The sequence below is a fragment of the Panulirus ornatus genome, chromosome 17, assembly GCF_036320965.1.
Source record: "Panulirus ornatus isolate Po-2019 chromosome 17, ASM3632096v1, whole genome shotgun sequence".
Taxonomy (NCBI): Eukaryota; Metazoa; Arthropoda; class Malacostraca; order Decapoda; family Palinuridae; genus Panulirus; species Panulirus ornatus.
This window is the reverse complement of record NC_092240.1, coordinates 11,317,501-11,330,000: the sequence shown is the minus strand read 5'-3', so window position 1 is coordinate 11,330,000 and position 12,500 is coordinate 11,317,501.

The following is a 12,500-nucleotide window of genomic DNA, read 5'->3' as shown; positions in this document are numbered from 1 at the left end:
ACCCAAGTGAAATACATTGGATGATCAATAGGCCTAAACACCAACTAACAATAGGCCTAAATACCTACTAATTACCCACCTTGATTATTGTGAAAGGTTTCGGCAGAGGGAGAAGGTTTGGCTCGGGTCTTTAGGTGTGGATGAGTGGATAAGATAGAATGATAAATCTTAGGGTATTGTTATTATTATTATTATGATTATTACTATCATTATCATTATCATCATTATTATTATTATCATTATTATAATTATTCTCAATGTTTTTGTTAATATCATTATCGTTTTTCATAATAATATAATAATGATAATGATAATAATAATGATAATAACGATACTAATGATAATGTTAATGTAATTCTCATTGTTGTGATTATTATTATTATTATTATTATTATTAAGTGATTAGTAAATGGCTTAGACCTTGTCAGGTGAACTCCATGTACACTGATCCTGACGTGAAGGAAATAGACGAAATCTTGATATTAAATTCAGTGGACAGGTCATCCAGTATGTATCCCAGAGTACGAATATGAATACAATTCAGACGAATACTTAATGTGTGTAAGTAATTCTACTCTAATTCATAAATCATGATGGATTACACTTCTGTCTGGTACTGGTTTTATTTCCACTTTATCAATGCGATAAGTTTTAAGGTCGTCCTCTTTGAATGTATGTAATAATGTAAGTCTTTCTAACCCTAACTCATTATTGAGGGACTTTCTGATCTCTACCACTGTCACAAACAGCCTCGTTAGGACACAAGGGGCTGTTGTTGTTTGAATTCATTTGTATTTGCAATTACATTTGTATTTGTATATCCATTGGTCTGTTGCCTTTTGAATTCATTTGTATTTACATACATTTGTATTTGTATATCCATTGGTCTGTTGCCTTTTGAATTCATTTGTATTTACATGGATTTGTATTTGTATATCCATTGGTCTGTTGCCCTTTGAATTCATTTGTATTTGCATGTATTTGTATATCCATTGGCCTGTTGATGTTTGAATTCATATGTATTTGTCACATGTACGCATACTCAATGTTGATTTTTTTTCATCTATACTGTGAAACAAAGTAGGTCGAAATGAGATAAATTCTGAAAGGATTTCAACTGTGTGTGTCTCTTTCAAATAGGAAAACGTGAAGCGTCGTGGGGGAATACTGTTATATTTTTCCATTGTTTATCGAGCTTACAGCATTTTGAAGCTACATTGCCAAAATTTGGATTAAGCTGCTAACTTCATCCCATTATCATACTCTCTCCAGTTCCACAACTATTGGCCAGCTCCTCCCTTTTTCCTTGTGTGTGTGTATGTGTGTGTGTGTGTGTGTGTGTGTGTGTGTGTAGAGAATGAATATGTATTTCTTCAGTATTTGCATATACATATATGCTTCAACCACATTATCCCATAACACCAATTATACGATACGGGACTCACCTACTGCCCACCCCTTGAAGATAGTGATCACTCATCCATGGCATTATCAAGTTTAGGAGTATTGAAACAATTCTCTCTCTCTCTCTCTCTCTCTCTCTCTCTCTCTCTCTCTCTCTCTCTCTCTCTCTCTCTCTCTCTCTCGATATGTGTGATGCGAGAGCGTCGTGGCAAACATTGACTCGGCAAACAGATGTAAATAAGCGTAAAGCTTGATAGAGGAGAGAGAGAGAGAGAGAGAGAGAGAGAGAGAGAGAGAGAGAGAGAGAGAGAGAGAGAGAGAGAACTGTGTTGGATGGAGGAGGATTATCTACGAAAGTGTGCGGTGTGTTTATGTATAGATGGAAACCCCGTCTTCGTTGGCTGGCCATGGCTGTGATAACGTTCGAACCCATGCGTTTGTGTAAGGGGTGGATGGGTGGGTGTTTCGCTAACGTTTTTATTTACGGAGCGGTGTTCGTTTTACCTTAAAAATTAATGGAGTTGAGGCACGTTTTGTGGCGGCGCGGTAATATAAAACGGTGGATTTATTGCCTCCCACGGAGATAGGAAAAGTGTTATTCATATGCCGTTGGCGCGTGGGAAAGGGTAAAATATTTCGGTTGTAGATGGTGAACGAGGAGTCTGCTGCTAGTAGATACATACAACACCCCAGCATGAATACGCATACCCTAGATACGCACAGTATCGTGGATACGCCGACTGTTGTATACGCACCTGTGGAAATAGGGTAATAAATGTACTTACGCCTACGAATAGCCTGGCAAATGCGAACAAATGCCCTACATAAGCTGGCCCATATCTCTCTGTTCTAGAAATAATATTGACAAATGAACATTTGCATAAATGTGAATGATAATATACAGGGACAATACAATATATATATATATATATATATATATATATATATATATATATATATATATATATATATATATATATATATATATATATATATACAAATTACCAGAAATCGTTAAGGTTCAGAGCGGGTGTGTGTGGTGGTTAGAATTTAGTCTTGTGTGGTGGGAGGCCATTGTTGGTGTGAGGCTGTGGATGGTGATAATGGTGATGGGGGATGGTGTTCATGACCCTGATGATGATGGTAATAATGATGCTCTTGATGATGATGATCCTAATGATGATGATGATGTCCCTAATGATGATGATGATGATGATGTCCCTAATGATGATGATGATGATGATGTCCCTAATGATGATGATGATGATGATGATGTCCCTAATGATGAAGATGATGATGTCCCTAATGATGATGATGATGATGATGTCCCTTATGATGATGATGATGATGATGTCCCTAATGATGATGATGATGATGATGTCCCTTATGATGATGATGATGATGATGTCCCTAATGATGATGATGATGATGATGATGTCCCTAATGATGATGATGATGATGATGTCCCTAATGATGATGATGATGATGATGTCCCTTATGATGATGATGTCCCTAATGATGAAGATGATGATGTCCCTAATGATGATGATGATGATGATGTCCCTAATGATGATGATGATGATGATGATGTCCCTAATGATGATGATGATGATGATGTCCCTAATGATGATGATGATGATGATGTCCCTTATGATGATGATGTCCCTAATGATGATGATGATGATGTCCCTAATGATGATGATGATGATGATGTCCCTTATGATGATGATGATGATGATGTCCCTAATGATGATGATGATGATGATGTCCCTTATGATGATGATGATGATGATGTCCCTAATGATGATGATGATGATGATGATGTCCCTAATGATGATGAAGATGATGATGTCCCTAATGATGATGATGATGATGATGTCCCTTATGATGATGATGATGATGATGTCCTTAATGATGATGATGATGATGATGATGTCCCTAATGATGAAGATGATGATGTCCCTAATGATGATGATGATGATGATGTCCCTAATGATGATGATGATGATGATGTCCCTAATGATGAAGATGATGATGATGTCCCTAATGATGATGATGATGATGTCCCTAATGATGAAGATGATGATGTCCCTAATGATGATGATGATGATGATGTCCCTAATGATGATGATGATGATGATGATGATGTCCCTTATGATGATCATGATGATGTCCTTAATGATGATGATGATGATGCTGATGATGTTCCTAATGATGAAGATGATGATGTCCCTAATGATGATGATGATGATGTCCCTAATGATGATGATGATGATGATGTCCCTAATGATGAAGATGATGATGATGTCCCTAATGATGATGATGATGATGTCCCTAATGATGAAGATGATGATGTCCCTAATGATGATGATGATGATGATGTCCTTAATGATGATGATGATGATGATAATGTCCCTAATGATGAAGATGATGATGTCCCTAATGATGATGATGATGATGATGTCCCTAATGATGATGATGATGATGATGTCCCTAATGATGAAGATGATGATGATGTCCCTAATGATGATGATGATGATGTCCCTAATGATGAAGATGATGATGTCCCTAATGATGATGATGATGATGTCCCTAATGATGATGATGATGATGATGTCCCTAATGATGATGATGATGATGATGTCCCTAATGATGAAGATGATGATGATGTCCCTAATGATGATGATGATGATGTCCCTAATGATGATGATGATGATGTCCCTTATGATGATGATGATGATGATGTCCCTAATGATGATGATGATGATGATGTCCCTAATGATGAAGATGATGATGATGTCCCTAATGATGATGATGATGATGTCCCTAATGATGAAGATGATGATGTCCCTAATGATGATGATGATGATGATGATGTCCTTAATGATGATGATGATGATGATAATGTCCCTAATGATGATGATGATGATGTCCCTAATGATGATCATCCACTTGACATGGATGATAATGATCGCTGTTGCCTATCCGACCACATCAGCTACTCAAACCTCACTCCTCTCTACCCGCTCCCACCTTCCCCTTTTGATGGTCGAGGCAAAGTCTCCTCCGGTGCTGAAGGGGGGGGGACGTCAAGCCCTTCCTGGGCTACACTTGACTGACGGTGTCGTGGCTCTCTCGCTGCAGTAGGCCCAGTTCTTCTATTTGCTGGAGACGTCACACCCTCCTCCTGCTGGTGCTGCTGTTTGGTTTATGTTGCACTATTCGTGTGTGTGTGTGTGTGTGTGTGTGTGTGTGTGTGTGTGTGTACATATAAAGAGATGGGGTAACACTAGTGTAAAACTCTCTCCCCTTAAACACAGAAAGAGTAATCAACAGACTAATACATAGACAACGCTCAACACATATTGATCGAGTCGGAAAAAAAAAAATTGAGTGAATTCAGGAAATGTACATAAATACATATCTGCTTAACGTACGTTCGTTATAAAGATTTAACAGATACACGGTTTTTTCTGTTTTTTATGATTTGTAATATCGGCAAAATGGTACTAAATTGCGGGAGACGATTGAAGTATGTGATTGGTTAAAGATTACAGGAGACGATTGAAGTATGTGATTGGTTGAAAATTGCAGAAGACGATTGAAGTATGTGAATGGTTAAAGATTGCAGGAGACGATTGAAGTATGTGAATGGTTAAAGATTGCAGGAGACGATTGAAGTATGTGAATGGTTAAAGATTGCAGGAGACGATTGAAGTATGTGATTGGTTAAAAATTACATACAAGTATAATCCCATGAAAGAGATTATCAATCACGTTTCAAATACTCTTTTTTTTTTTCCTCTTCTGTTTTGCTGTCACTGTTCCTTTTAGATTGGCCTTAGGATCACATTCTTTTTCTTCTGTACATCTGTAGAATTAACGCCTTCATTCTTACCTAAAAATATATAGAGTTTCTTTGATGGTTATTTCAGCACCATGAAATGCCATACCTATAATAGATGATAATAGATACGTCTGCAAAAAAATATCTAAAGTCTGACAATATCTTTCCTTTGTCAATGTAACATGAAGACTGTTTTTCGAGGCTGAAACTTCCCCTTTCAAAGGAAAACGTCTTGAAAATATGTTTATCAGGGATAATGTAATTTTCAGACACCATCTTCGAAAGTGTCAAGGAGGGAGGGTTGTGGCGGGGGGGGGGGGGGGGGGATAGGGCTTTGTGTGTGTGTTTTTTTTCCCTCACATTCCAAGGATCAGACAACAGTGATCAAAGGCTTTCAGGAGAACTGCGATCCAATATTCGACATTATCTGGAGAGACGGGGCGTGAGACGGTGTGTGTGTGTGTGTGTGTGTGAGAGAGAGAGAGAGAGAGAGAGAGAGAGAGAGAGAGAGAGAGAGAGAGAGAGAGAGAGGGAGAGAGAGAGAGAGAGTGTAAAGTCGTCGATGCATTCTGACGCGGTGCTTGCCCTCGACAGTTTGTGCTATGGTTTCAATTGGATTTCACACTCCAAGGGAGGGAGGGTGGAGTTGAGGGTCAGAGAGGACCAAAGCTAGATCCTCCCACTTCTCCTCCTCCTCGGCCGTGGTGGTGGTGGTGGTTGTGGTTGTGGTGGTGGCTGTGGTGGTGGTTGTGGTTGTGGTGGTGGCTGTGGTGGTGGTTGTGGTGGTGGTTGTGGTGGTGGTGGTGGTTGTGGTTGTGGTGGTGGTAGATGATGCACAGAGGGTCGATTGGTGATGGTCCTTCCTTCCTCCCTCCTCCTCCTCCTTCGCCTTCGCCTTCGCGCCTTATGGGTCTGAGTCGGGTTACGTTACCCGTAACCACCCTCTCTCTCTCTCTCTCTCTCTCTCTCTCTCTCTCTCTCTCTCTCTCCAAGATGTGAGAGTACCGATGGCGACTGTGGGGGGGTAATACAAGATATCACCCCGTGCTGTTCAGGGGGGTGTGAGTGAGGTGTGTGTTCATGCTCGATTTCCCCTCCTAGGTGTTCAAATCTTGTTCATCTGATAGCTCTCGGGTCTCGTTCATCAAGTTGTATCCATGTCCTCTTCACCTGGGCCAAAAGTCATCGACACGTTCTGCCTATTGGGATCATAATTCTCTTTATTCGGGGTACAACAATGTCGTATTGTCTATCAGGAAACGTTCAAAATCTTTCTCACTACAAGCTAATATCTGCTTGATATGTATCGGATCATTTCGACACACACACACACACACACACACACACACAAACATTCCTCAATGAGTGACGTTCAAATTCCATTTTAAGAAGAGTTCACAATTCACTCCGGGCACGGGGCAATCGTCCATTATTCTCCCGTCTACAGGGTAATCATTGTGGGTGGGGGGGAGGTGAAATGTTCGTTATGGGCTTTCTACGCGCGCTACCCGCTACGTAATGCATTCAGGAGTGACACATTCTATTGTTCCGTGCGAGTTTAGTACTGACTGTACGTCTTGTCGCTTTCAGTCGAGCAGCTTAATCGTATGGCGAGCCGAGAAGGAACACCAGAAGGTGGGCTTGCATTACCAAGACTACACACAGTCTCTTTTAACACGGCCGGTAGTAGCAAGGTGTTGAAAGGAATGAAGAGAAGAGAAAGCTATTCATGAAAACGTTATATATATATATATATATATATATATATATATATATATATATATATATATATATATATGTATATATTTATTCCCTGGGGATAGGGGAGAAAGAATACTTCCCACGTATTCCCTGCGTGTCGTAGAAGGCGACTAAAAGGGGAGGGAGCGGGGGGCTGGAAATCCTCCCATCTCATTATTTTTTTTTAATTTTCCAAAAGAAGGAGCAGAGGAGGCCAGGTGAGGATATTCCCTCAAAGGCCCAATTCTCTGTTCTTAACGCTACCTCGCTGACGCGGGAAATGGCGAATAGTTTGAAAGAAATATATATATATATATATATATATATATATATATATATATATATATATATATATATATATATATATATATATATGTAAGGTAGAAGTAAAAGATATTTACTTAGGCCATAAAGAAATGAAGTCTGACTACTCATGAAGTGTTGGGTCACTGTCCAGCTGTCGTTGAACCTCCCAGTACCCAAAGCGGTGATGTGGTGATGTGCCAGCCTGGTCGGTGTCTGCCTGAGAGAGAGAGAGAGAGAGAGAGAGAGAGAGAGAGAGAGAGAGAGAGAGAGAGAGAGAGAGAGAGAGAGAGAGAGAGATTGCCTCTTTCTCTTTTTTTTTACGATGAAATTGCCTTGTACATAACAATGCACATTGCCGAGACATTACAGAGCCGAGCTGTGTGTGTGTAAGAGAGAGAGAGAGAGAGAGAGAGAGAGAGAGAGAGAGAGAGAGAGAGAGAGAGAGAGGGGAAGAAGGTGTGGGCTTCAAGGAGACACAGTCTTAACGAAGCCTACATCTGAAGTACTTTCTTAACCTCGGGAGATACTTGCATTAAGCTCTCTAACTCTCCCTAAAGGCATTGGGGAAATTATACGCACGATTGATGATAGGTCCCCCACGGCTGAGCTATTAGCAAACATCCCTGCCTCCTCCCTGCCGACTCCAACTACACCGTCGGGAGAGAGCGAGACTGCAATAGGAAAATACAAGCTCGCGCGGGAGTCTGCTTAACTTATAAATGATGACGGGGAATACGTACTAAGAACGAATGGTTTACTGAGTCAGTATTCCGAGCGTAGAAGGCATGGGATCGTGTGATTAACCAGTTACGAGAAAATTGCGTATTTATGCAAATATATATATATATATATATATATATATATATATATATATATATATATATATATATATATATATATATATATATATATATATATATATATATATATATATATATATATATATTATTGCAGCAAGGTCATAGTGAAACACGTAATCTAGTACCTGTTTACGTTTGGTGAAAACATAAGTAATAGTATCTTAGAATCATTCAGAAAACGTTGACTTTGAATACATGAGAGTAGGGAGAAGGAAGTTTGATATAAAGGGAAGCGATCACTGTCACACTGAACATCCTATGGTATTGTAGGAGCATCGCTTTTAACACCAGCCTCCTCTCTAACATGATCTTAGAATCCTCCATTTCCATAGGTCTTCATCTCCTCCATGTTGGAGTTGATCCATCTCCCTCACCTTCCAACTTACCTCCTCCTCAAATGCAATTTCCTCAAATACACAAAAAAAATTTCCCATCATCCCAATCCTTGTATGTCCGGACCCTCCTCTAATTGACGCTACCCTCCCCCCTTTTTTTTTCCCCCACTCAAGTTTCCAGCCATCACCACTATCAGATCATGGTTTAGCATAATCTGTTCCCAAGCGTCTTAGCGAACATTATCACCAGATCACACCCCCTAAATCTTCCATTATGGTAATCTATCTTGCTCCGGTGTCCTGTGTCATTCCCCTCCACCAGTGGTAGACTGCTACCCTACCTTCTGCTTCATGGTGAGGAAGAGATGAGGTGTGATATTATTTCTGGTAGTTTTTTTTTTCCTTTTAAAAAAAAGACCATTAGTCTTTGAATTATGAGTATAAAAAGACATGCCATGTTGTGCTCTTGTTATGTGTTTTGTATTTCGCTCAGCTGGAGTTTTTTTTTCTCTCTCTCTCTCTCTCTCTCTCTCTCTCTCTCTCTCTCTCTCTCTCTCTCTCTCTCTCATACATTATTGACCTTCTGTTGCCAGTACGAATCATCCAGACATTCGTGCAATCAACATCATTCTTCACACCTGTTTTAAACCACTCCCTTTACCATTCACGCCTTGCGGAACGCCTAGATATCATTTCTAATCCTAGCTGTGAGTTTGCCTCCACCTTTGCTTGGTAAGAAAATGTAATCATGTGATACTGATTGAATATAATCCTCATACCTTTGTTTGCAGGGAATGAACCCAGTAGTCTTCATTCACATCATCATCCTTAAAGTAACAAATGGTAGCTTTTGTTCAAAATTTCCCATGGAATCACCATGCCTTTAAACACATTTTGTTTGCAGGGAATGAACCCAGTCTTCATTTACATCATCATCCTTAAAGTAACAAATGGTAGCTTTTGTTCAAAATTTCCCATGGAATCACCATGCCTTTGAACACATTTTGTTTGCAGGGAATGAACCCAGTCTTCATTTACATCATCATCCTTAAAGTAACAAATGGTAGCTTTTGTTCAAAATTTCCCATGGAATCACCATGCCTTTGAACACATTTTGTTTGCAGGGAATGAACCCAGTCTTCATTTACATCATCATCCTTAAAGTAACAAATGGTAGCTTTTGTTCAAAATTTCCCATGGAATCACCATGCCTTTGAACACATTTTGTTTGCAGGGAATGAACCCAGTCTTCATTTACATCATCATCCTTAAAGTAACAAATGGTAGCTTTTGTTCAAAATTTCCCATGGAATCACCATGCCTTTGAACACATTTTGTTTGCAGGGAATGAACCCAGTCTTCATTTACATCATCATCCTTAAAGTAACAAATGGTAGCTTTTGTTCAAAATTTCCCATGGAATCACCATGCCTTTGAACACATTTTGTTTGCAGGGAATGAACCCAGTCTTCATTTACATCATCATCCTTAAAGTAACAAATGGTAGCTTTTGTTCAAAATTTCCCATGGAATCACCATGCCTTTGAACACATTTTGTTTGCAGGGAATGAACCCAGTCTTCATTTACATCATCATCCTTAAAGTAACAAATGGAAGCTTTTGTTCAAAATTTCCCATGGAATCACCATGCCTTTGAACACATTTTGTTTGCAGGGAATGAACCCAGTAGTCTTCATTCACATCATCATCCTTAAAGTAACAAATGAAAGCTTTTGTTCAAAATTTTCCCGAGGAATCATCATGCCTTTGAACACATTAGATATTCGCATGAAGATCTTAGCCATCTTTTTTTTTCTTCACCAGCTTTCCTCTTCATTACGTTCACCATGGAACAAAATCTCTTTCCCTTCGTATTTGGAAACATGACACCCCCCCACACACATCCGCAGTGATTATGCCCCAGTGATCCTCGTTCATCAATCATTAAACGTCTCGAACCTCACTCTTACCTTCCCCCTTTCTCATCCCATCCGTCATAGTCAGCATTTCTTCCTCCTCAAATTCAAGGTTAAAACCTCAGCGTCGTCCATCTAATATTTTGTGGATCTGAAACACTGGACTCCCTCCTTGACTCTTGGATAATGTTCTGGCCCTTTATACCATACTCGCTTCTCCCTCCCTCTCTCTTCCCTTTCATCTGGCAATCCTTGAGTTCTCTGTATCCATGCATGTGTTTTATACCATACTCGCTTCTCCCTCCCTCTTTTCCCTTTCATCTGGCAATCCTTGAGCTCTCTCTCTCTCTCTCTCTCTCTCTCTCTCTCTCTCTCTCTCTCTCTCTCTCTCTCTCTCTCTCTCTCTCTCTCTCTCCATGCATGTGTTTTTGCTATTCTGTGGTCATTTCAATTCCATCTTAAAGATAGCCTTTGCAAATAATCTTAGTCAATATTGCATGTATGAGCTTAATTTCAAGGCAAGGTTTGAGTGTGTGTATAGTGTACTGGGTCACCTTTGTTGACTGTGTCATTCCCTTTTCATTTGCTGTCATATGTATTGGCTAGTTGTGTCACCTGTGTCAAACCTTGTTTGTTTGGCTGTCATATGCATAAGCTCTGTATCAGTTGTGTCATTCCTCGTTTATCTGTTTTTGTATACATAATCAAGTGTGTCAAACGTGTCAGAAGTGTAGATCTCCTTCTCTTCCAGTGTCATGTGTGTCACTTGCTGCAGTGTGTCAGACGTGTCAGGTGTGTGTGGGCCTTCTTTTCTACAAGTGTCATTTGTGTCACTCTTGCCTGTCTGCTGCACTGTGTAGTCTCTTAAGATGAGCATTAAGAAATTCATCAATGACGTCTTAAACTGTGAGGTGAACTTGTTTACAGATCCTAGGCTCTGCTACGTAAGAGAGTCATGAGAAATGATAGTTGCGAGAAGCTGTTGTGAAAGACGTCAGTGTGGCTCAGTCCACTTGATTTAGTAATCGAACCTTCAGACTACACTCCTCTCCTGGCATTTTGTACATTTTCTCACGACTGCTACTTTTTCTGCTTCTACAACTACTACTACTGCTACTACTTTTCTACTATCTGATGCTGTACTACTACTACTACTACTACAATTGCTACTACTACGTTATACTCAACCACAACAATAACAGCTACTACTACTACTACTACTACTACTACTACTACTACAGTTGCTGCTGCCTCTCTTACTACTATACTGTTGCTGCTACCTCTCCTGCTGCTACTACTACTACTACTACTACTACTACTACTACTACTACTACTACTACTACAGTTGCTGCTGCCTCTCTTACTACTATACTGTTGCTGCTACCTCTCCTGCTGCTACTACTACTACTACTACTACTACTACTACTACTACTACTACTACTACTACTACTACTACTGCTACTACCACTACTACTACAGTTGCTGCTGCCTCTCTTACTGCTATACTGTTGCTGCTACCTCTCCTGCTGCTACTACTACTACTACTACTACTACTACTACTACTACTACTACTACAGTTGCTGCTGCCTCTCTTACTACTATACTGTTGCTGCTACCTCTCCTGCTGCTACTACTACTACTACTACTACTACTACTACTACTACTACTACTACTACTACTACTACTACTACTACCACTACTACTACAGTTGCTGCTGCCTCTCTTACTACTATACTGTTGCTGCTACCTCTCCTGCTGCTACTACTACTACTACTACTACTACTACTACTACTACTACCACTATTGCTGCTGCTACCTCTCCTGCTACTACTACTACTACTACTACTACTACTACTACTACTACTACTACTACTACTACTATCACGACTAATACTGATGCTACTGCTACTACAACCACCATCACCTATATTGATACTACTACTACATCCACTACTGCCACATGATGCCACACACACTACCCCTTTCCAATTACTGGTGCCCTCACTTCATATTGGCCAGTATTGCAATATATTTTGAACCCCTTTCTCTTCACATTCCTCAGATATACCGTCCCCAAAGGTAATCTATGAAC